This window comes from Bombina bombina, chromosome 11, assembly GCF_027579735.1.
Source record: "Bombina bombina isolate aBomBom1 chromosome 11, aBomBom1.pri, whole genome shotgun sequence".
In the NCBI taxonomy this organism is placed as follows: Eukaryota; Metazoa; Chordata; class Amphibia; order Anura; family Bombinatoridae; genus Bombina; species Bombina bombina.
In genome coordinates, this window is record NC_069509.1 from 154878573 (window position 1) to 154903449 (window position 24877).

The 24877-nt window shown below is 39.1% G+C and overlaps 1 protein-coding gene across 3 annotated transcripts in view; it reads right to left on the reverse strand.

Annotated features, from left to right (window-relative positions):
* Positions 1-24877, reverse strand: part of NSMCE1 (NSE1 homolog, SMC5-SMC6 complex component) — an 83284-nt gene that overhangs the window by 43603 nt on the left and 14804 nt on the right. The window contains exon 1 of one of the 3 annotated variants that reach the window (XM_053694425.1): positions 1466-1588. The exons of 1 other annotated variant lie outside the window; for it this stretch is intronic. The gene's annotated coding sequence lies outside the window, so the exon portion shown is untranslated. Of the gene's footprint in view, positions 1-1465; positions 1589-24877 lie in introns of those variants that run through there. One more of the 3 variants, XM_053694427.1, reaches the window with a different exon arrangement.

Consider the following 24877-nt stretch of genomic DNA (forward strand, 5'->3'; position numbering starts at 1 on the left):
TACCTACAAGCTCAACCCATTTTATTAGGTTGTGGCTTCAAAACACAAAATCAGAGCTTTAATATACACAAATAAGCCTTAAAAAGCTAATTTTCATACATTTTTTACTCTGCAGTTGGTAAGGAAAGCAATTGTAAACACATAAAGGGGAAAACTATTTTACAGTATACTGTCCCTTTAAATAAATTGCAAAGTTATGTCTATTTCCACTCCCCCTGTATCATGTGACAGCCATCAGCCAATCACAAATGCATATACGTATAGTCTGTGAATTCTTGCACATGCTCAGTAGGAGTTGGTGACTCAAAAAGTGTAAATATAAAAAGACTGTGCATATTTTGTTAATGGGAGTAAATTGGAAAGTTGTTTAAAATTGCTGCTCTATCTGAATCATAAAGTTATTTTTGACTTGAGTGTCCCTTTAAAACAGCTTAATAAGTCCCCCATGATCCGATCCTGGCCTTGAAATCACATGATTGCATGATTTCATTTTTACATCAACACAAGAATTGCACCTCAAAGGGGTTAAACAACTTTCCAATTCTTTTATTCGCAAATTTGCTTAAAGGGACATTAAACACTAAATAAATGCTAGATAGAATGATTCATTCAAAGAAAATAGTCTGAGAATAACAGTGTATTTTTCAGTTTTATTATCTGTTTAAAAATATTGACAAAATAAGAGAAAGGTTTTAATGCCTATAAAACAATGGTAACTGCCATGTTGTAACTTAGGTTACCTTCTCTGCTGTGGCCAATTAGAGACAGTCATAAATAGGTCCCTAGAGTGTGCAGCCAATGGCTTTGTGCAATATAACAGTGTTCTGCACTTCCATTTCTAAGGAACTGAAAAGCGCACAATTTAGAAATGGCATTAAAAAAAAAGGGGGACAAAATAAACATCTTTTGCAGAGTGCATATATATATATATATATATATATATATACACACTATCAATTTATATTATTTTCTCATAGTGTTTAATGTCCCTTAAATTAAATTGGTATCCTTTGTTGAAGAAGCACCATAATTTGCAGCAAGCTCCCAGCAGTACATTGCTTCTCCTGAGGCTACCTGGGTATGCTATTCAACAAATGACACCCACCAAGAGAACAATGCCAATTAGATAAATGAAAAGTTAATTAAAATTGCACGCTCTCTTCAGTGACCCTTTAATTATAACTGCCAGCAATATACTAGAGTATATACTCCAGACACCAATAGAGAAAAAATACAGAGGGGGTTAGATGTATATCTCTAGCTTTTGCCCCACACGTTAACACAATACATAACCCTAAAACTGTGACGAGGATTCATTAGCCACAACCTCTGTATTTTAAACTTACGGTCCACAGGAAAACAAAAACATGGAGAAGATAAAACTACACTTTTAAAACAAAGCATGTCGGTAACGATTCACTGAAGAAAAGAAATAAGAACTTTTAAAAAAGAATAAATGACGCACATTGTGATATCACTACACCGAACGGCCTCCTGAATTCAATATCTGAAGCACAAACGATAGCACCGAGAGTAGGCGGGAAAGGCTGGAGAAGACGACAGATAACCAATTAGCAGCGCCAGTGACAAGAGTAACCAATAAACTGCTGCTACGCAAACAGGAACAGGGGTCGCGCATAAAGCAGGAACAAGACCAAATAAACTACAGAGCATGCGCACTAGGACAGAACCAGCCTCTAAGGCGTTTCAAAGTGCCGTTTAATTTGTGTTCGAATACTATTATGGAATGACCACTAGGTGGCGCCTGATTACTAGAAAAACCTGGAGCTCCGTTTTTGACTAATTGTAATATTCTTGTACCCGTGCGAATGACTAAGAGAATTTCACTGGCATTTTAGTTTATACCAGAACAGAATATAACCCGCTGTAACTCACTAACCTGAGGAAATCACTTTAGCCGTTTTTAGTGAATTAATAGGAATTATTAAGCAATATGCTGCTGTTGGAAAAGTTTAGCCATAGTTGTAAACTCGAGCAAAATTAATTTATAGAACCTGCTATTGTGTTTATGTGCATTTGCTGTGGGTTAGGGGAAATTTCCAAGGTAATTTGGGCTATACACTATATTATTATTTTTTTTCTTAGAGAAGTAATTTTTTTACCTTTCTTGTAGCAATTTTCACATGTAGTCATAAAGATCTTTATTTTGTCATCCTTTCCTCAAGCTGGCAATGCAAAAATTCACAAGCCAGACACCACTTACGGATTTACTCCCTTCAAGAGTGTTATAAAGAGATATATAAAGAATAACACTATGTATTACACCTGATACCATATAAACACTTCTTTATAAACTAAATACAGGGGGCCCCATCCGATATGCAGGGGTTTGGTATCCTATATACAGCGCCGCATATAAATGCGGCACGTATATTTCACCCGGCGGACATAGTTTTTTCCCCCATAGACTAACATATAAAACCAGCGCAATTTCTCTTCCGGTGGGCGGTTCTAGAAGATGGCTGCGAGCTTGTGTTGCTCTCAAGAAACTACTCTCTAATCTATGTTATACAGCCATCTTTCTATGCCATCTGCATCTCCCTTGACAGATAAGCTGTCCGGGAACTCTAGGCAGATAGAAGTATTCTACTCTCTTCTTCCCCGGAAGGCATTTGACAGAAGCAGTACCCACGAGGGGTTTTCTATGTATTGGACTTAGAGCAATGGCAGCGGGAAGCGAGGTTATTGCACAGATACACAAACTCTTTCTGCCTGCATTTGATCGCTTAATTCTAAGCCTGGGAGAACTACAGACAGAGGTACGGGCAAATGGGAGGCTCGGCCTTCCTAAACGGAGCTATGTTGCTACACCATCCTACTCCCCACTACTGGGCCTGCAAAACTCGGCCGCCACGGACCAGCATGGGATCGCTGCGGCTGGAGACCCGGCGGCTCCTCTTTCAGTTTCTGCAGAGAATCTTTGGCACTACCGCATGAAGGAGGACTTGCTGCCGATACCAACGGCTGATGTCCACAGTAGCAGCCCTAGTGAGTCCAGCCTAGTTGCTTTCTCAGTCACTCATCCGGCTAACACGAGGCTCATCCTGGATGGGGAGAGGAGAGGCGCCGGGATCTTACCTGCAGCTGATCTGTCACAAGATCTTGTCGCCATGCAGGTTCCGGATATAGCCCTAGAACTCACCTGCCGTCCTATTGCACCGCTACACTTAGTGTTCACCGAGCGGCAATTCCTCACTGCAACAGCATCGGAGCCCCCTGTATCTATTGGAGACACCACACTGTGTTTTTTCTGGTGCCCACAGTTGCCTCTGACTGGCGAGTTGTCCCTCTCAGACCACCCTGTACATCAGTTAAAGCGGCTGCCGGTCTTGATTTATGAAGCAGCGTTAACCAGGGAGGGCATAGGCTAAGAGCGGACAGACCACACTCAAGCCGGCTCTCATGCTGCCTGAACTAATGCGCTTTTTGAGTGACCTACGGCACCAGTGCTGAGTTAACCAAGGCGCTGCTCATCAGGTTATATTTTTGCTGAGACCCAGTAAAGCTTTCTTGTAACGCTAACTTTGCTTTGGAATGAATACAGATAGATCTGTTCCTCTTTTCTCTTTGTGACTTAGCTGGGGTGTTGCTTATTTAATATGTTTGATTTGCAGTCATTTTTGCCAAAAAACCCACGAAGGAGGATCCAGGAATAAAGCACATACGTTACAATTGTAATCTATCAATTCCCACTGATAACTGAACAGGCACAAATTTACCCTCATGATTGCCCTCTATGTGGAATTTATACTGTCATTGCCTAGACATATGTTATACTACAATTTTTTTTTATTTTCCATACATTTTGGTCACTACTACTTTCGGACACAGCCTTTAATTTGCTCAACATAATACTTTACTATGAGTTTAGTCAAGAGAGGGGGATAAAGTGTAACCCTGTCTAATAAAGCATGGGGGGTCTACAGTACATGCCTTGCAAAAGGTTTTCCCAAGCATATTGTCGAATCACCTTGACACAGTTTAACGTTGTAGTTTGTGGAAAAAGAAAGAAGATTAGAAAGCTATGTAACTTTAGCCTGCAATATCGAGGATCTCTTGTAAACTCACAAATTTTGCATACTCTACAAATCACTTTTCCAATACTACCTGCACTATTTATTTTGCCTAACCTCACAAAGCTGATTAAAAAACTCCCAGAAATGCACATTCAGTATCCACTTACTTGTTATCCCTTGCCAGGCTACATATGGATCAAATTCTTTTTATATATTCACACCAAAATTAGAGCAGCTACATATCATGCTTGTTTTTGTTCTGTTCTCTATAATGTTCACTGAGACTGCCCCCTGAAAGATCCTACTAAGCCTACTATCCTCAGGCTTGCCATAAACATAAACATTCTCATGCAAGTATAGCCACACACTCAAAGGCATACAGATAAAGAGTTCTCACTGCCAGTTAACTCAGCGTAGTGGGTTCAGAGTCAGCTCTACTTATACCTATAGATATCATGTTTTATAAACTATTACTCTACTGGGTTAAACCTTTAAGAAAAATATTTAGCAGATAGCATTATGATCATTATGATTTTGTGAGGAAAAGCCTTTAAACTACATCTGCCAACTCTTAGAATGTCCCTGCAAACTGTTGCCTCTTTGCTTGTCTGTACATGCCACGTCAGCCTGTAAGATCTGGACACTCGCATACACCATACATGCTTTTTGTCAGCGACTGGGTGACTGCACACACTCTCTTATCAGGGGAGCCAGGTTTGAACTCTTGAGCTACATAACTTAGTGGTTACTGAGATGTCTTCCCTACTCTCTATTGCCCTATCAGATAGACCCGATTAAGCAGCATGCCTCTGACAGCATATAGAGTCCAACCTTATACCTTATATATTCTCTTGACCATACCACTTATACCCGATTACGAATTGCACAGCTATGATCCTATTCCGCCACAGTGCCAAGGCACTCACTCTCACTCTCGAATCTCTGGGACGATGGTGTGTTTAGTTTAGTGTAGTTTACTGTCATGTCTAGTTCAGTCCCAGCAATGTATATAAGTATCTCAGAAAGGTTGATCCAAGTCTCTCTTATTGAAATTTGACAAATCTTTATTAATATAAGTGATCCAACGATATTACTAGCTGCATATTGTATTGTACTCATGCCGCACTAACTCATAGATTATTCTGGGGAATAGGCAGAAATGGTATGTATAGGTATGTATACACTTGTTGTGTCCCCCCCAACCCTCACCTCTCTATCCCTCCCTCTTCCCCGGCTTCCCCTCCTTCGCCTCCCCTTACCTCCCCCGTTTTATGTTATATGTCTGTTTACTCCCCCACCCCTTTCCATTCTACCTGTCCCTCTCCCCAGTTCACCCCTCCCCCTCTGCCCCCCCCCCCTGTTCCATATCTGTTTGTTTGTTAATAATGCTAAAAACCCCAATGTGGTGGTGCAGATCCATATCTATTAGAACAGTGGTTAACTGCTGAAAATTCTCGAAGTTATATGTATGTTATTGTATGAAATCGCAGCTGCTTGTATTGTCTTACCTACCTTCTTGACTCACCCTGCGAGGTGGGCTGGAGGGGCATCTTGTAACTTTGCACCCCATATTGGTTATAAATAAAAGTTTAAAAAAATAAATAAAACCAGCGCAATTTGGTATCCAATATCCAGCGTAAGGCCTTACGTGGCGAAAATGGAGAAAACTTACTCCATTTTCACCTCGCCATAAAAAGCAGCCATAGCAGGCGTTGTGCTGAGTATGGGAGCACCGTAACTCCCTAAAATGCCTACAAAAAAAACCTAACACCTAACGCATGCGCAATGTCTATCTACCTGTCAACCGCAATCCCCCACCGCAATACCTAATAAAGTGTTTAACCCCTAAACCGCTGCTCCTGGACCCCGCCACCACTAAATAAAGTGTTTAACCCCTAAACCGCCGCTCCCGGACCCCGCCGCCACCTACATTAAATTTATTAACCCCTAATCTGAGCCCCCTACACTGCCGCCACCTACATTAAATATATTACCCCCTAATCTGACCCCCCTACACCGCCGCCACCTACATTAAATATATTACCCCCTAATCGGACCCCCCTACACCGCCGCCACCTATATTAAATGTATTACCCCCTAAACCTAAGTCTAACCCTAACACCCCCTAACTTAATTATTATTTAAATAAATCTAAATAATATTAATATTATTAACTAAATTATTCCTATTTAAAACGAAATACTTACCTATAAAATAAACCCTAAGATAGCTACAATATAATTAATAATTACATTGTAGCTATTTTAGGATTTATATTTATTTTACAGGTAACTTTGTATTTATTTTAACTAGGTACAATAGCTATTAAATAGTTAATAACTATTTAATAGCTACCTAGTTAAAATAAAGATAAATTTACCTGTAAAATAAAACCTAACCTAAGTTAAAAATACACCTAACACTACACTATCAATAAATTAATTAAATAAATTAACTACAATTATCTAATATAAAATACAATGAAATAAACTAAACTATATTACAAAAAAAAACAAACACTAAATTACAAAAATTAAAAAATATTACAAGAAGTTTAATCTAATTACACCTAATCTAAGCCCCCTAATAAAATAAAAAAGCCCCCCAAAATAATAAAATTTCACTACCCTAAACTAAATTACAAATAGCCCTTAAAGGGCCTTTTGCGGGGCATTGCCCCAAAGTAATCAGCTCTTTTACCAGCCCTTAAAAGGGCTTTTTCGGGGCATTGCCCCAAAGTAATCAGCTCTTTTACCCGTAAAAAAAAAAGCAATACAATACCCCCCCAACATTACAACCCACCACCCACACACCCCTACTCTAAAACCCACCCGACCCCCCCTTAAATAAACCTAACACTACCCCATTGAAGATCACCCTACCTTGAGCCGTGTTCACCCAGCCGGCCGAACTCTTCATCCGATTCGGGCACAAGTGGTCCTCCAGCCGGGCAGAAGTCTTCATCCGATTTGGGCACAAGTGGTCCTCCATCCAGCAGAAGTCTTCATTCAAGCGGCATCTTCTATCTTCATCCTTCCGGCGATGAGCGGCTCCATCTTGAAGACCTCCGGCGCGGAACATCCTCCTCGGCCGATGACTTCCCTGAAGAATGACGGTTCCTTTAAATGACGTCATCCAAGATGGCATCCCTCGAATTCCGATTGGCTGATAGGATTCTATCAGCCAATCGGAATTAAGGTAGGAAAAATCCGATTGGTTGATTTAATCAGCCAATCGGATTGAAGTTCAATCCGATTGGCTGATTAGATCAGCCAATAGAATGCAAGGTCAATTATATTGGCTGAAGTCAATTCTATTGGTTAAAGTTAAAAGCAAAGTAAATAACGGCACAAATGCATTTCGGCCTCAGGACCGGCCTTTGTCAATGTGTCTCAGTTAATGAAACTGTCAAAAAAAAGTTTTTTACTTTGCTTTTAACTTTAACTTTGACTTTGCTTTAACTTTGCTCGCATTGGTAAGTGTACATTAGAAGTACTGGGGGGTGCGCCTCTGTCACCTGAAGCCGTGTATCCAGCTACGGCCAGGAATACCGGGAGGTTTTTACCCCAGAGCTTCTGTACAACCATATGAGCATTTGAGAATTATGATTTTATCTTGAATCTATCTTTAGTGATATCTCCTCTAACAGGAGATAAGTGATGTTGATCACTTTTAATGTATATATATTAAAGTTTAAGAATTTTATACCTAAACTAACACAACCTATTAACTGTTTATAAACAGTAAGATACATAATTAGCAGTCGTGAGTGCTATAAATTCCCACTTTTTGTCCTTTCTCCCCCTTTTCCCCTATAATGTTGATAGTTGAAATGCCTTAGTTGGAGGTATGCAAAAAAGCTATGTTTATTGAGATTAAATTCTTGTTTTAATGTCTCGAATGTTTTAATACAGACGGAGCTTATTTCCTTTACATGTATCAAATTTCTGATACCTTTCTCCTCCCATTCTTTGAATACAGCAGAATTGATTCCCGGTGGGAATTCCAGGTTCCCTCTTATCGGGAGATGTTTAGATAGTTTGTAATTAACTTGAATTTCTTGTGTATATTTCTGCCAAGCTAATATTGGTCCTCTAAGTATATGCATTTTAAGTAACTGCTCAGGAATACTTGTGATAGGGCAGTGTATGATGGCTTTCAGGGAGAGTGGCTTCGTTATTATAGATTCTAAACTAGAGTTAGTCACATACTCCTTACCTGTGATCCAATCTAATACCACCTTTACTAAAGTTGACAAATTGTAGAATTTTAGATTTGAAAGAGCTAGACCTCCTGCATACTTATGTAGGGATAATTTATTAGCAGAGATTCTAATTTTTTTATATTGCCAAATAAATCTTGCTGTAACTCTATTAAAGTTTAAAATATCTTTATTATGTATAATGAGGGGAATATTTTGTAGTAAAAACAAAAGCTGAGGGAAAAAGATAGTTTTAATTAGAGAGATTCTAGCTGATAGTGAAATTGGTAGTTGAGATCACCTTTTTAAACTTTCCTCTAGTTTTAAGAATAGAGGTACATAATTGAGGTTGTACCACTTATTTGGATCTCTACAAATTTTAACTCCCAAATAATTTATTAAATCTACTATTTTAAATGGGCAGTGAAAGTTGCTTGAATAAGGAGGGATGATCCATAGAAGTTCTGATTTTTCCATTTTGATCTTATATCCGGAGATTGATCCGAATAGATCTGTCAGAGCTATAAACTGTTTAATGGTGGGTTCTGCAATGCTTAAAAATAAAAGCAGATCATCTGCAAAGAGTGTTAGAACAGATTTATATTGACCAACCATAATCTCCGTCATGTCCTGCCTAAGGAGAATGGCCAGGGGTTCAAGCAATATATTAAATAATAATGGGGAGAGTGGGCATCCCTGCCTTGTCCCTCTCTCCAAGATGAAATTATCGGAATAACACTTATTGATTTTTAAATTAGACATAGGCTGTTTATAAAACAATTGTATAAGATTTGAAAAATTCCCCTGGAACCCAAAACTATTCAGGGCCGTCCTAAGATGGTCCCAGCTAATTAGATCAAAGGCCTTTTCGGCATCAACCGAGAGTATTGCTAGGTCTGGTCTCTTATTTTTTCTATTTTCACTCTCCTTCCAAAAATATTTCGTAATTGTCAGAAACCTGCGTATTGTTTTAGACATGTTTCTGCCCTTCATGAATTCCACTTGGTCTTCATGAATCAGAGAACCCAGATATTTTTTAAGTTGGTGTCCTAAAATAGACATAAGAATTTTATAATCATTGTTAAGGATGGCTATGGGTCTATAAGAGCTTATATTTTCAGGGTCTTTATTTTTTTAAGTATTAATGTAATCGAAGAGGCTGTAAAATATTTAGAGTACATTTTGTTTTCAATAAAATATTGATTAAACAGGTTAACTAGTGTAGGGGCGATTTCCTCTTTTAAAGATTTATATAATTCCGCCGGTATAAAGTCGGGTCCTGGAGATTTGCCTATCTTAGCTGAATGGATATGCTGTAAAACCTCCTCTATAGTGATGGGGGAGTTTAATTCTAATAGTTCTTGTTGATCATTTCTGGGAGTAATACATCTGGACCAAAATCTCTCTTTATTCTGAGCATTTATCTCTCTATTTGCATATATTCCTTGATAATACTTAAGAAAAGCCTCTGTTATCTTTTTTTGGTCATGGATTCTATGTCCATTTTCTTTGAGTGTTAAGATAGAATTATGTTCAGTATTATTTTTAATAAGAATAGAAAGAAATTTGGCTTCCAAAGCTGTTCCTGTACCTAAATTTCCACTTACTGTCCTCTTGTATATCTCTTTGTTTTAAGAATAGTTCTCACTCCTGTCTACTTAGAGAATATTTTTCCCAGGAGTCTTTTGTTGGTGCTCTAATATAGCGTTTGTAGCTATTTTTAACTTGGTTTGCCAGCTGTATGTCCCGCTGTTTATATTTTGTTTTCCATTTACAGAGAAATGCCAGAATTTGTCCTCTAATATAGGCCTTGAAGGTCTCCCAAAAAAATTCTGGTTTAGGTCGGGCCTCTCTGTTGTTTTAAGAGAATTCTTTCCATTTTTCTTTAAGCCAATTATTAAAATAGAAATTATCAGACAGATGTCTGGAAAAAAAGAAAGACGTGAAACCAAGGGATGCAGGGGTGTTATTTTGTATTTGTTGAGAAATTACTGCGTGGTCTGAGATAAGAAATTCTTTGATATCTGCTTTTATCGTAATTCCCATAAGATTTTCAGATATCAAGAAGAGGTCTATCCGGGAAAAAGATCCATGTGACTTTGATTCACATGTATAAACTCTTTTTTCTGTATTTTTTAAGCGCCAAATATCCTGTAATTTTAAATCTTGGGTGAGATATTTAAAAGTATTGATCCTTCTACGGCTAGGGATAGTTTGTGCTACTGAAAATCTGTCTATACTTGTGATTGGAGTCATATTAAAATCATCTGCCACTATGATTTTTTCCCCATTATCCCTTTCAGTGCTAACGATGGCTCTGAACCGTCACAGAGTTTTCCACTCAGGTGCTAACAACGGCTCAGAGCCGTCGCTAGCACTCTCCCACCTTGAGGGAGATATGGGGGCTCCCACCGGCTCCTACCCCGGTGATCGGACCTGTATAGTGACAGGCATCAACGGGGCTTCATGTTTTGTGTGGTGACGTCACGCGCAATGATATAATGATGTCACCGCACAACTTTGTTTAAAAATAACAATAAGTATAGGGAAAGGGGGCAAGCTGCTTAGAAGCCTGTATCTCAGGCATCTAAGCAGCTACAGACCCCCAAGACCCACCATTTGAAAGGCAATCATCTACGCTTTCCAACTATGTAAGTCTTGGGAATCTGAAAAAAACAAAAAAAACTTAAATCAGCTTAGCCCCCAGGTAGGAAAGTGCTTAGCACTCAAAGGGTTAAAGCACATGAGTTTTGTTATTATCCTCCCCCAAAATGCCTGGTCTTTTTTATTGGGAGCATACACATTGCAGAGTACTAAAATTTGGCCATGAATCTCAATTTCTATTATTATAAATCTAGCATGGGGATCTATGTCTTGCGTTATAATGTTGTAGGTCAGCTTTTTATGAAAAAAGATACATACCCCTTTTTTCCGACCGCAGTAAGGGGTAGATATGATGTCTCCTGTATTAGTGCTATATTAGGGTTAAATTTATTTAAATGTTTTAGTATCCTTTTTCGTTTTATTGGAGATGTAATCCCCCCACATTCCATGATAGTATATTTAAGTCTTTAATTCCCATAACATCTTCAATAATTATATAAAAAGTATTGGAGAGTTATAAATTCACCCATAACCCCGCCAATGGGCACCAAGACAAGAGGGCGGGAGCGGGGGAGAGAGGGGAAAGAGGGAAAGGAGAGAAAAAAAAGGGGGAAGGGGAGAAAAACACTGAATTTAAAAACATGTAGTTTACTCCTGAGCTTCATTTAAATATGTTTTATCAGATTTCTCTATCTAGTTTATTTCATCCTTTCCATCTCCTATTCCAATTTCAGCTCTTTAAATAGTAAAAGTGCCTCCTCAGTATTATTTGCAGTTTTCATCACACCATTTATGGAGAGCGAGATTCTTGCCGGGTATAAAAGTCTAGCATTAAAATTTGCGTTAATTAGGCGAGTGCAGAATGGTGCAATTTCCTTCCTTTTGGAAGCAGTCTCGGTTGAGTTATCCTGAAAAAGTAGGATCTTGATTTGGTCAATTCTGCACTCACTCAATTTGCGATAGCTTCTAAACACATTAACTTTGTCCTGGAAGTTAAGATATTTTATCATGATAGGACGGCTTGTATTGTCTTTCCTTGGTGGGCCCATCCGATGCGCTCTTTCTACAACTAGAGGTAGCGCATCCCTCTAAACCTAGGATTTGGGGTAACTGCACTGATGCAAAAGACAGAAGATCTCTAAAGTCTGCACTCTCTGGCAGGCCTATTACTTTAATATTGTTCCTTCTAGATCTATCCTCAATGTCCTCTATTCTTGCACGCAGGGCAGCCACCTCTTTTCCTTGAATCAATAGATCATTATTCATAGTGAATATTTGATCTTCCAGGCTAGAAATTCTAGTCTCTGCTTCTGTTAGCTAGATGAAAAAAATTCAAATTTCTCAGGTCAGAGAGGAAATTTCCTTTCTGATCCCTTCTAATTGTGGGGTCATTAAGTTCGCAATTTGCTATAATAAATGTTGATTATCCAGATTATTTACCTGCATTTCATCAGTCATTACTAAGCTTGTATCTGTAATTCTGCTAGTGTTAGTTTTTTTTTTCTCTCGATTTTGGAGCCATTGCCGGTGTATTAAGTTTAGTGTGTGAGACAAATTTGTCCATTTAAGGACACAATATAACAGTGATCCTTATTATTAATATATATTGTTTAAAAAGTGAAACACTCTTTACAAAAGAAAAACACAGCATAAGTACATATAGTAATACAATAAATTAGTGCAAAAAAACAGAAAAAAAAGAAAGAAAAAAAGGAGGGGGGTGGGGAGAAGCCCCAGTCTGTGAAAGGTGCAGTTAAGCCTCTATTGCAAGGTCAATAGCAACAGCCCTCATGAAACCACTAGCTTAAAGCAAAGACACATAATAGAAGAATTTGCCAATACTTTAAGATGTATCCATAAAAAACTCAATCAAAAATGCAGTTTTGATTATACCATAGACCTTGATTCCTACTATTTTTACAAAAATAAATAGCTACAGGTTGCTGAAAGAAATATTAGCTGGGAGACAGTTTTTCCTCTTCCATGTTTAAGGGTATTGCCCTTCAACTCGACTTCTGGTAAAAGACCCAGCTATTTGTGCTCCGGTAGTTTATTTTAGACCCAAAATATCTATAACTGTTAGAATGTTGCTCATCAAAACTCAGAGATGGCTCAAAGACATTGCTGGCCTAGAGGACTATAGAAAAAAAGTACAAGCAACAATACATATGAACTCTCAAACATATACTCAGCATATACAATTGATAAAGCTTCTTTTAAGTTATTTTACCTGCAGGGCTGTAATAGCCTGTAGAGAGTCCCAGTCTTGTGGTGCTAAAAGGGTCAGGTTAACCTCCCAGCCAACATAGTTTTAGCCCTTTGTCTGCAGGAGGAAGCAATACTTTGTCGAAAGTCAGGGGGATAGAGACAGGAGTGCAATAGAATGCAATAGAGCAAAAGCTAGCAAGAATAGACCTATTGTATCCCACTGGAATACTTAGTGCAGTACACTGAGGCCCGTTAGATTTATCTAGTTAGCGTTGTAAAGCATACTAGCATAGTTTAGAGTTTAGTCGTTATGGCTCAGTTAGTTGGTTAAGTAATAAACAAAAAGCTGTGATACTTGCGCTTAGTGCGGACTCATAGCCAGCCGCATCCCAGCCCGTGGGTGCAGCTCTAGCCAAGGCGTCTTCACCGCAATCCGTGATCCTTTGTGCTTCCCAGCTCTGTATGTATCGGGTTCCTATTCAAGGATTGATGGCCTGTACAGTGGCCTCCTCTGATGCTCAAGTGTCTTCTGGGGACAAATATGGCCTTTCTTGCTCCTCTAGTAAGGTAGATAGGTCTTTATACCTCGACTCAGCCTTCCCCTGTAGATTCCCGGGTTCACCCGACCTCCGCCTTGCCTATAGCAACGTCAGCTCCCCAGCGAGAGTTCTGATCAAGTAGCTCTGTTTGTGTTACTATTGCAGAGCTCAGGAGTATCCTGTGGCTTAGCCGAATTGGTTCTGGCACCAACTTCACTCGTGCAGTCTGAACGACTGCTCAGATTTCCGGGCCAAGGAATTTTGTCGGTTGATGAGGCGTTCGAACAACGCGCTCTTCATGAGCACCTCGCTAGCTCAACATGTAGCTAGCTCCTCCCACCAGACCCTGGAAGTCTTGTTATACAAACTGGGGAGCATTGTCTGTGACCAGTTTTCTTGGCAACCCAAATACTGAAAACAGTCTTTCTAATGCTGATATGACTTCAGTAGTTGTAGTCCTTGTCATTGGAATTACTTCTGGCCACTTAGAGTGTGCATCAATTATGATTAATTATGAGATTCCATCAATAGGACCGGCAAAGTCCAAATGTAGTCTATCCCAAGATGTAGTAGGCCAGTCCCATGGTTGCACAGCTCCTTGTGGAAGTCGTCCTTGAGCTTCAACACACCCTTTGAATGCCATAACATAGTTCTCAATGTCCTTATCAATGGCCGGCCACCAAACATGACCCCTAGCCTTCTGTTTCATACTGACAATGCCTTGGTGTCCTTCATGAAGGAGTTTTAACGTAACATGCCATAGGCCGTTAGGAACCAGAACTCTCTCATCCCATAAAATACATCCATTTCTGAGTGTGAGTTCTTTCACTCGTAGTATGTATGCTTGCTGCACATCACAGCCGGTTCTTGGCTAGCCATCTCTTAAATACTTTGCCAGAAGTTGTAATTCAGTATAACAAGCTGTCTCCTTTGCAATTTGTTTGGCATGTACTATACCCGTAAAACACACACTTGGAAGGCTTTCTTGAACAACTGGTGAGGAATTCATTAGTGGAAGCCTGGACATGGCATCAGCATTGCCATGGGAATCATGGGCCTGGTATTTAATGGAGTAATGATATGCTCCCAAAGTTAGAGCGTACCTTTGCAATCTAGCTGCTGTAGTGTTTGAAATTCCCTTCCTTGGATTAAAAATGGTCAGCATTGGCTTATGGTCAGTTAAAAGAGTACATTTTCTACCATAAATATAGTTATGGAACTTCTTCACAGCCCATACAATGGTCAATGCTTCATTGCCTAATTGAGAATAGTTCTTCTCTGCTGTTGATAGAGAATGAGAAGCAAAGGTTACTGGTTGGTCTGACCCATCTGGCATCATGTGGGACAAGACAGCCCCTAAACCATAAGGTGAAGCATCACATGCTATCTTGAGTGGTTTCTGAAGATCATAGTGCATTAATATGCGGGAACATAGAAGTAGGTTCTTGGATTCCTGGAAGGCTTTGATTGCTTTCACTGATCCACAACCAGGGACGATTTGTCTGTATGTCTGATGTAGTGGGTGTAACGTATGGTCTAACTGTGGAAGAAAACGGTGGTAATAGTTAAGGAGACCAAGGTATGATCGTAGTTGTGATGCATTCTGTGGTATAGGAGCTTCTTGCAAGGCCTTGACTTTGTCATCAGCAGTGTGTAGACCATGACACTTTATAACATGGCCACAAAATTCTAATTTGTCACGCATGAAAGCACACTTCTCCAAGTTGACCTTCAACACGTAGGTCATTAGCCGCTGCAGTACCCTCTCTACATTGTGTCAATGTTCTTCCTCCATCCTGCCCATGATTAACATCTTGTCTAAAAGGTGTTGGACATGGGGTAGTCCATTTTACAGTTCTTCCATGGTGGCTGGTGCAGGAGCAATGCCAAAGACCATACGATTATATTGAAATAAACCACAGTGAGTATTGATTGTGAGTAACTTGCGGGCATCTGGATGTACTTCAAGTTAAAGGTAAGCATCTTTTAAATTAATCTTTGTGAAATGTTGTACTCCAGCTAAGTTAGCAAAAATCTCTTCTGTCCTAGGTAATGGATACTTATCCACTGCTAACTGTTCATTCAACACCATCCTAAAGTCTGCACATATTCAAATCTGTCCATCTTTCTTCCTTACCGGTACAATAGGAGAAGCTCACTCACTATGATGCACTGGGGTTATAATCTTTAACTCTTCTAACCTCCTCAGTTCAGCATCAACTCCTGCCCTTAAAGCAAATGGCATAGTTCGTACTTTGAAAAACATTGGCCTAGCTCCACGTTTTAACTGTAACCGTACCATTTTATTCTTAACTTTTCCCAGAACATTTTCAAACACTGTGGCATATTTGGTTTTAATGTTCTGAATCTACTGGGCACGATCAACTCCAATATGATGAACTTCACTGTTTTTGAGGCTCTAAGGCATGCCAAGGGCCCATATTTAGTCCCTTCCATAAAGAGGTGGGCCCCCTGATTTTAGTATATATAGTGTAAGATTGGCAGTTTTACTGTTTGTACATACAGATACACATCCCAGTGGCGTCAAGACTTTTCTGGAGTCTGTAGCTTCAGGGTAGTGGGCTGCAGCAATACTGGAGTTTTTAACTTTTTCCAATCTTTAATCATCATAACTGAAACTGCAGCCCCAGTATCTAAGTCCATGGTTAAATCTTTTCCTTCAATATTAACATGAACGGTCAAAGGCTCAGACCCTGCTGCCATGGTGTATACAGTCATATTCTGAACACTCATTTCCTCTTCTGAATCTGATATGGCTCCACTATAAGCCATGTGGTAATTTCCCTTCTTATGTGTTTTGCTTGAGACACTCTGCTGAGATCCTCTGCAAGCCTTCTTTAAGTGTCCTTTTTTACCACAGCCATGACAATGAGCATTTTTAAATCTGCATTCAGAAGCTACATGATTCTGTTCTCCACATATGTAACAGTTAATAGGTGATGTTGCTTTTGCTGAATATTTACTGGCTGGTTTAGTCTGTGGCCCCAAGTTATCAAGGTCTGTCGGACCTGATCCGACAGTGCGGATCAGGTCCGACAGACCTCGCTGAATATGGCGAGCAATACGCTCGCCGTATTCAGCATTGCACCAGCAGCTCACAAGAGCTGCCGGTGCAACGCCGCCCCCTGCAGATTCGCGGCCAATAGGCCGCCAGCAGGGGGTGTCAATCAACCCGATCGTACTCGATCGGGTTGATTTCCGGCGATGTCTGTCCGCCTGCTCAGAGCAGGCGGACAGGTTATGGAGCAGCGGTCTTTGTGACTGCTGCTTCATAACTGCTGTTTCTGGTGAGCCTGCAGGCTCGCCAGAAACACGGGGCATCAAGCTCCGTTCGGAGCTTGATAAATATGCCCCTATTTCTTTACATTGGAGAAAAATACCTGTTCTTCCTTAGTTTCAGAATGTGTCTGCAGTAAACTAGTGTCTCGTGTGACCTGTTCCAAAACAGAAGCATAAGTGCTTTATGGAAGGTCAGGCTCTCCTCTGTCAAAAGTCGCCTTTGAATAGATTCTGTACTGATACCCATAACAAACTGATCTCTAAGGGCCATATTCAGGTAATCCCCAAAAGCACAGGGGCTAGCCAATTTATTTAAACTGATTGCAAATGTAGATACAGTCTCTTGTACCCCTTGGCGCCTGCTATAAAACTTGAACCACACAGCAATCTCTAATGGCCGTGGTTGGAAATGTTGTGTTAAGATCTGTATTATTTCAGACAAAGACTTGGTGGCTGGCTTTTCTGGGTGTAGCAGGTCTTTTAGAATCTCATATGTTTTAGCACCAATAGTTGTCAGACAGACAGCAACAAACTTAGTATCTCCAATGTCATTGACAAGTAAATACTGCTGTAGCCTTTCAGTCCAGGAAACCCAGTTATCTGTGGCAGGGTCAAATTCTTTCAATGCTCCAAATACAGCCATTATAGCGTGAGTTTGTGGTAGTATACTCGTCGTCAGATGTAATGCAAACATTAACTCTTTATATGAATGATGCACTTGCAACTTCTGAATGTAAACTGGCACTTTATTTACTGGATTACATAACAAGGTGGCTCCTATAGATTTGCACACAGTAATATAGATAGATACACATAGTCCTTTATAATGAATGGCTGCTGCAGTCCTTATATTAGCAGTCCTGTACACTGTATACGCAGCACTATAGTAATCTCAGTATCAGGTAGTATGCAAGATGACAAGGGAACTACCTGACCAGCTGTATAAAGTCTGTTCTGTAGATAGTAATCCAGGGTATTTTATAACTTTATAACTGCTATATAACTTATAATGTGTAACTGACAGTTCTTACTCTTCCTCACTGGCTGATGCTGTTTCCTGCTGCAGTGATCTGTAGCTGACATTACACTTATTATTAACTGTATAACTGTAATATAACGTATAACTGTAATGTGTAACTGACAGTTTTACTCTTCCTGACTGGCTGATGCTGTATCCTGCTGCAGTGATCTGTAGCTGACATTACACTTCTTATTAGCAGCATTTGTCTGAGCCTGAGGTTCAGTCCTTATTACTTGTACTTCATAACTGCATCACAAAACTGTCACAAGATGGCTTCTCTACGGATCTGATTCTTAGCATAGCCCACTTGATGACATCATCTTTGTATGGAAGCCCATCTTTGGTTCAGAACCTGGGTAGCACTTGCTGATTGGTAGCTAAATGTAGCCACCAAATTACCAAGCCCTATCCAGAGGGCTGAACCAAATATGGGTCGGCTCCTCTGCTTACATTTCTGCTTTTTCAAATAAAGATACTGTAAGAATATTATATTATACTATACTTTCTTTTATATATATATATATATATATATATATATATATATATATATATATATATCTTTATATGTATCACTTCATTTAATATAGTATAACTACAAATGTATCATTATTGTATATAGCTGAATACTAAAATGTTCTGTGTGACTCTCTGTTGATCATGAACTCTGTAACTACTATACTTGTCCTTGTGAACTATACATCATGAATGGATTTTAGGATTTCAATCTCCCCTGTTGTCCTGTCAGCAATAAATCTACCAATTAGACTTAAAGATATCAGGAAATGCTGATTAAAGGGACAGTAAAGTCATAATTAGACATTCAAGATTTAGACAGAGCATACTATTTTAAACAACTTTCCAGTTTACTTATATAATTTAATTTGCTTCTTATTCTCGTTATCCTTTGTCGAAAGGTTTATCTATGAAAGCTCAGGAGTAGCAAAGAAGCTACAACTAGATTACGAATTTTGCGTTATGAGTAAAAAAGCAGTGTTAAGGCTCATAACGCTGCTTTTTCACTACCGCTGCTATTACGAGTCTTGTAGGTACAGCTGTCCCGCACACTTTTTTTGCCTTACCGCAAATCAACTTACGCAATTTGCATATAGTCTTTTTTCAATGGGACTTCAATTGCACCGGTATTACAAGCTTTTTTTTTTTAGGCCAAAAAGTGAGCGGTACAGCCTATCCCGCAAGATTCGTAACGCATTCTAAAGTCAGTAGTTATGAGTTTTACACTACAAAGCCGTAGCATAAAACTCATAACTAAAGTGCTAAAAAGTACACTAACCCCCAAAAACTACCTATTAACCCCTAAACCGAGGCCCACCCGCATCGCAAACACTAAAATAAAATTATTAACCCCTAATCTGCCGCTAGAATAAACATATTAACCCCTAAACCGCTGCACTCCCGCCTCGCAAACACTAGTTAAATATTATTAACCCCTAATCTGCAGTCCCTAACATTGCCGCAACCTACCTACATTTATTAACCCCTAATCTGCCGCCCCCAAAGTTGCTGCCACTATAATAAACATATTAACCCCTAAACCGCCGCACTCCCGCCTCGCAAACACTAGTTAAATATTATTAAACCCTAATCTGCCGCCCCTAACATCGCCGCCACCTACCTACAATTATTAACCCCTAATCTGCCGCCCCCAACGTCGCAGCCACTATATTATATTTATTAACCCCTAAACCTAAGTCTAACCCTAACCCTAACAACCCCTAACTTAAATATAATTAAAATTAATCTAATTAAAACCTACAATTAATAACTAAATAATTCCTATTTAAAACTAAATAAATAATGTCGTCGCTACCTACCTACTTTTATTAACCCCTAATCTGCCGCCCCCAATTGTCGCCGCCACCTATCTACATTTATTAACCCCTAATCTGCCGCCCCCAACGTCGCAGCCACTATATTATATTTATTAACCCCTAAACCTAAGTCTAACCCTAACCCTAACAACCCCTAACTTAAATATAATTAAAATTAATCTAATTAAAACCTACAATTAATAACAAAATAATTCCTATTTAAAACTAAATACTTACATGTAAAATAAACCCTAAGCTAGCTACAATATAACTAATAGTTACATTGTATCTATCTTAGGGTTTATTTTTATTTTACAGGCAAGTTTGTATTTATTTTAACTAGGTAGAATAGTTACTAAATAGTTATTAACTATTTACTAACTACCTAGCTAAAATAAATACAAATTTAACTGTAAAATAAAACCTAACCTAAGTTACACTAACACCTAACACTACACTACAATTAAATAAATTACCTAAATAAAATACAATTAAATAAATTAAATACAATTACCTAAATTACAAAAACAAACAAACACTAAATTACCCAAAATAAAAAACAAATTACAAGATATTTAAACTAATTACACCTAATCTAATAGCCCTATCAAAATAAAAAAGCCCCCCCAAAATAAAAAAAACCTAGCCTAAACTAAACTACCAATAGCCCTTAAAAGGGCCTTTTACGGGGCATTGCCCCAAAGAAATCAGCTCTTTTACCTGCAAAAAAAATTCAAACAATACCCCAACAGTAAAACCCACCACCCACTATTTAGTAACTATTCTACCTAGTTAAAATACAAACTTGCCTGTAAAATAAAAATAAACCCTAAGCTAGATACAATGTAACTATTAGTTATATTGTAGCTAGATAAGGGTTTATTTTACAGGTAAGTATTTAGTTTTAAATAGGAATTATTTAGTTATTAATTGTAGATTTTAATTAGTTTTATTTTAATTATATTTAAGTTAGGGGGTGTTAGGGTTAGGTTTAGAAGTTAATAAATATAATATAGTGGCGGCGACGTTGGGGGTGGCAGATTAGGGGTTAATAATTGTAGGTAGGTGGCGGTGATGTTAGGGGTGGCAGATTAGGGGTTAATCATATGTAACTAATGTTTGCGATGCGGGAGTCTGGCGGTTTAGGGGTTAATATGTTTTTTATAGTGGCAGCGACGTTAGGAGCGGCAGATTAGGGGTTAATAAATGTAGGTAGCTTGCGGCGACATTAAGGGAGGGAGATTAGGGGTTAATAAATATAATGTAGGTGACGGCGATGTTGGGGGCAGCAGATTAGGGGTTAATACATATAATGTAGGTGGCAGCGATGTCCGGAGCGGCAGAGTAGGGGTTAATAAGTATAATGTAGGTGTTGGCAATGTCGGGGGCGGCAGATTAAGGGTTAATAAGTGTAAGATTAGGGGTGTTTAGACTCGTGGTTCATGTTAGGGTATTAGGTGTAAACATAAATTTTGTTTCCCCATAGGAATCAATGGGGCTGCATTACGGAGCTTTACGCTGCTTTATTGCAGGTGTTAGGCTTTTTTTCAGCTTTAGCAAAACCTGTAATACCAGTGCTGTAGATAAGTGAACGGTGACAATAACGTGCAAGTTAGCAACGCACCCCTCATAACGCAAAACTTGTAATCTAGCCGCTAGGTTCTAGCGGCTGATTGGTGGCTGCATATATATATATATATATATATATATATTTTATTTTATTTTTGTCAGAGTCCAGAGGAAGGGTTATTAGACATATCTGCAGAGAAGGGTCCCTGGTTGTGATATTTGCCTCTTTCAGATAGCAAGAGAACGAAGAAAAAATGATAATAGGAGTAAATTACAAAGTTGCTTAAAATTGCATGCTCTATCTGAATCATGAAATAAAAAATGTGGGTTTAGTGTCCCTTTAAAGAGACACTGAACCCAGATTTTTTTCTTTCGTGATTCAGATAGAGCATGCAATTTTAAGCAAATTTCTAATTTACTCCTACTATCAAATTTTCTTCATTCTTTTGGAATCTTTATTTGAAAAGCAAGAATGTAAGATTAGATGCCGGCCCATTTTTAGTGAACAACCTGGGTTGTTCTTGCTGATTAGTGGATTAATTTAACCGACCAATAAACAAGTGCTGTCCAGAGTACGGAATAAAAAAATAGCTTAGATGCCTTCTTTTTCAAATAAAGATAGCAAGAGAATGAAGAAAAATTGATAATAGGAGTAAATTAGAAAGTTGCTTAAAATTGCTAATCTATCTGAATCATGAAAGAAAAAATTTGGGTGCAGTGTCCCTTTAAGTCCTAATATTCCAGTCCTGAGAACTGAAAAATTATATGGCAGTTGTCACAAACCTAAACGTCCCACATATCTGCAACTAATTTGCAGTTTGTTATTTTATAATTTATGCTGAATCTACCAATGCCTATTTCCTTGGTGACATGCTTTTATTACTTTTATTTTTTTATGTGCAGGCCTTTGTTGCGCTTGCTGATCATTAAAGGGACAGTCGAGTCAAAATTAAACTTTTATGATTCAAATAGGGCATGCTATTTTAAGCAACTTTCCAATTTACTTTTATCATCAAATTTGCTTTATTCTCTTGGAGTTACCTAGGAGTCAGCACTGATTGGCTAAAATGCAAATCTGTCAAAAGAACTGAGATAAGGGGGCAGTCTGCAGAGGCTTAGATTCAAGGGAGGTAAAAAATATATTAATATAACTGTGTTGGCTATGCGAAACTGGGGAATAGATAATAAAGGAATTATCTATCGGCTAGATTACGAGTTTTGCGGTAAGAGCTGCTTGGTGCTAACTTGCAAGTTATTTCCACCGCTCACCTCCCTATAGCGCTGCTATTACAGGTTTGCAAAAACCCGGCGTTAGCAGGCAATAAGTGAGCATTGAGCAAAATTAAGCTCCATACCGCACTCCAATACCAGCGCTGCTTTGAGCTGGTTTTACGTGCTCGTACACGATTTCCCGAAAAAGACATCAATGGGGAGAACCGGCTAAAAAAAAGCCTATCACCAGCAATAAAGGAGCGTAAAGCTCCGTAACGCAGCCCCATTGATTAATATGGGGAAAGAAAAGTTATGTTTACACCTAACACCCTAACATAAACCCAGAGTCTAAACACCCCTAATCTGCTGCCCCCGACATCGCTGACACCTATATTACACTTATTAACCCCTAATCTGCTGCCCCAATGTCGTTGCTACCTACATTACACTTATTAACCCCTAATCTGCCATCCCCATTGTCGCCGCCACCTACATTACAGTTATTAACCTCTAATCTGCTGCCCCCAATGTCGCCGCCACCCACCTACACTTATTAACCCCTAATCTGCTGCCCCCAATGTCGTCGCTACCTACCTACACTTATTAACCCCAAATCTGCCACCCCAATGTCGCCGACACCTACATTACAGTTATTAACCTCTAATCTGCCGCCCCCAATGTCGCCGCCACCCACCTACACTTATTAACCCCTAATCTGCCGCCCCCAATGTTGTCGCTACCTACCTATATTTATTAACCCCTAATCTGCCGCCCCAATGTTGCTGCCACCCACCTACTTTTATTAACCCCTAATCTGCCACCCCCAATGTCGCCGCCACCTATCTACATTTATTAACCCCTAATCTGCCGCCCCCAATGTCGCTGCCACTATACTAAAGTTATTAACCCCTAAACCTAACCCTAAAGGGCCCATTTATCAAGCTCCGAACGGAGCTTGTGGGCCCGTGTTTCTGGTGAGTCTTCAGACTCGCCAGAAACAGCAGTTATGAAGCAGCGGTCTAAAGACCGCTGCTCCATAACCTGTCCACCTGCTCTGATGAGGCGGACAGGAATCGCCGGAAATCAACCCGATCAAGTACGATCGGGTTGATTGACACCACCCTGCTGGCGGCCGATTGGCCGCGAGTCAGCAGGGGGCGGCGTTGCACCAGCAGCTCTTGTGAGCTGCTGGTGCAATGTTAAATGCGGAGAGCGTATTGCTCTCCGCATTCAGCGAGGTCTTGCGGACCTGATCCGCACTGTCGGATTAGGTCCGCAAGACCTTTAATAAATAGCCCCTAAGTCTAACCCTAACACCCCTAACTTTAATATAATTAAAATAAATCTAATTAAAAATTCATATCATTAACTAAATAATTCCTATTTAAATCTAAATACCTATAAAAGAAACCCTAAGATAGCTACAATATAACTAATAGTTACATTGTATCTATCTTAGGTTTTATTTTTATTTCACAGCTAAGTTTGTATTTATTTTAACTAGGTAGACTAGTTAGTAAATAGTTATTAACTATTTACTAGTTACCTAGCTAAAATAAATACAAATTTACCTGTAAAATAAAACCTAACCTGAGTTACACTAACACCTAACCTTATACTACAATTAAATAAATTACATTAAAGGGACACTGAACCCAGATTTTTTCTTTCGTGATTCAGATAGAGCATACAATTTTAGGCAACTTTCTAATTTACTCCTATTATCAAATTTACTTCATTCTCTTGGTATGTTTATTTGAAAAGCAAGAATGTAAGTTTAGATGTCGGCCCATTTTTGGTGAACAAACTGGGTTGTCCTTGCTGATTGGACAACACCAATAAACAAGTGCTGGCCATGGGTCTGAACCAAAAATTTGCTGGCTCCTTAGCTTAGATTCCTTCTTTTTCAAATAAAGATAACAAGAGAACGAAGAAAAATTGATAATAGTAGTAAATTAGAAAATTGGGTTCAGTGTCCCTTTAATTAAATACAATTAACTAAATTACAAAAAAAACAAACACTAAATTACACAAAATAAAAAAGAAATTATCAAATATTTAAACTTATTACACCTAATCTAATAGCCCTATCAAAATAAAAAAGCCCCCCCAAAATAAAAAAAACCCTAGCCTACAATAAACTACCAATGGCCCTTAAAAGGGCCTTTTGCAGGCATTGCCCGAAAGAAATCAGCTGTTTTACCTGTAAAAAAAAATACAAACAACCCCCAACAATAAAACCCACCACCCACACAACCAACCCCCTAAATAAAATCCTATCTAAAAAAACCTAAGCTCCCCTTTGCCATGAAAAGGGCATTTGGATGGGCATTGCCCTTAAAAGGGCATTTAGCTCT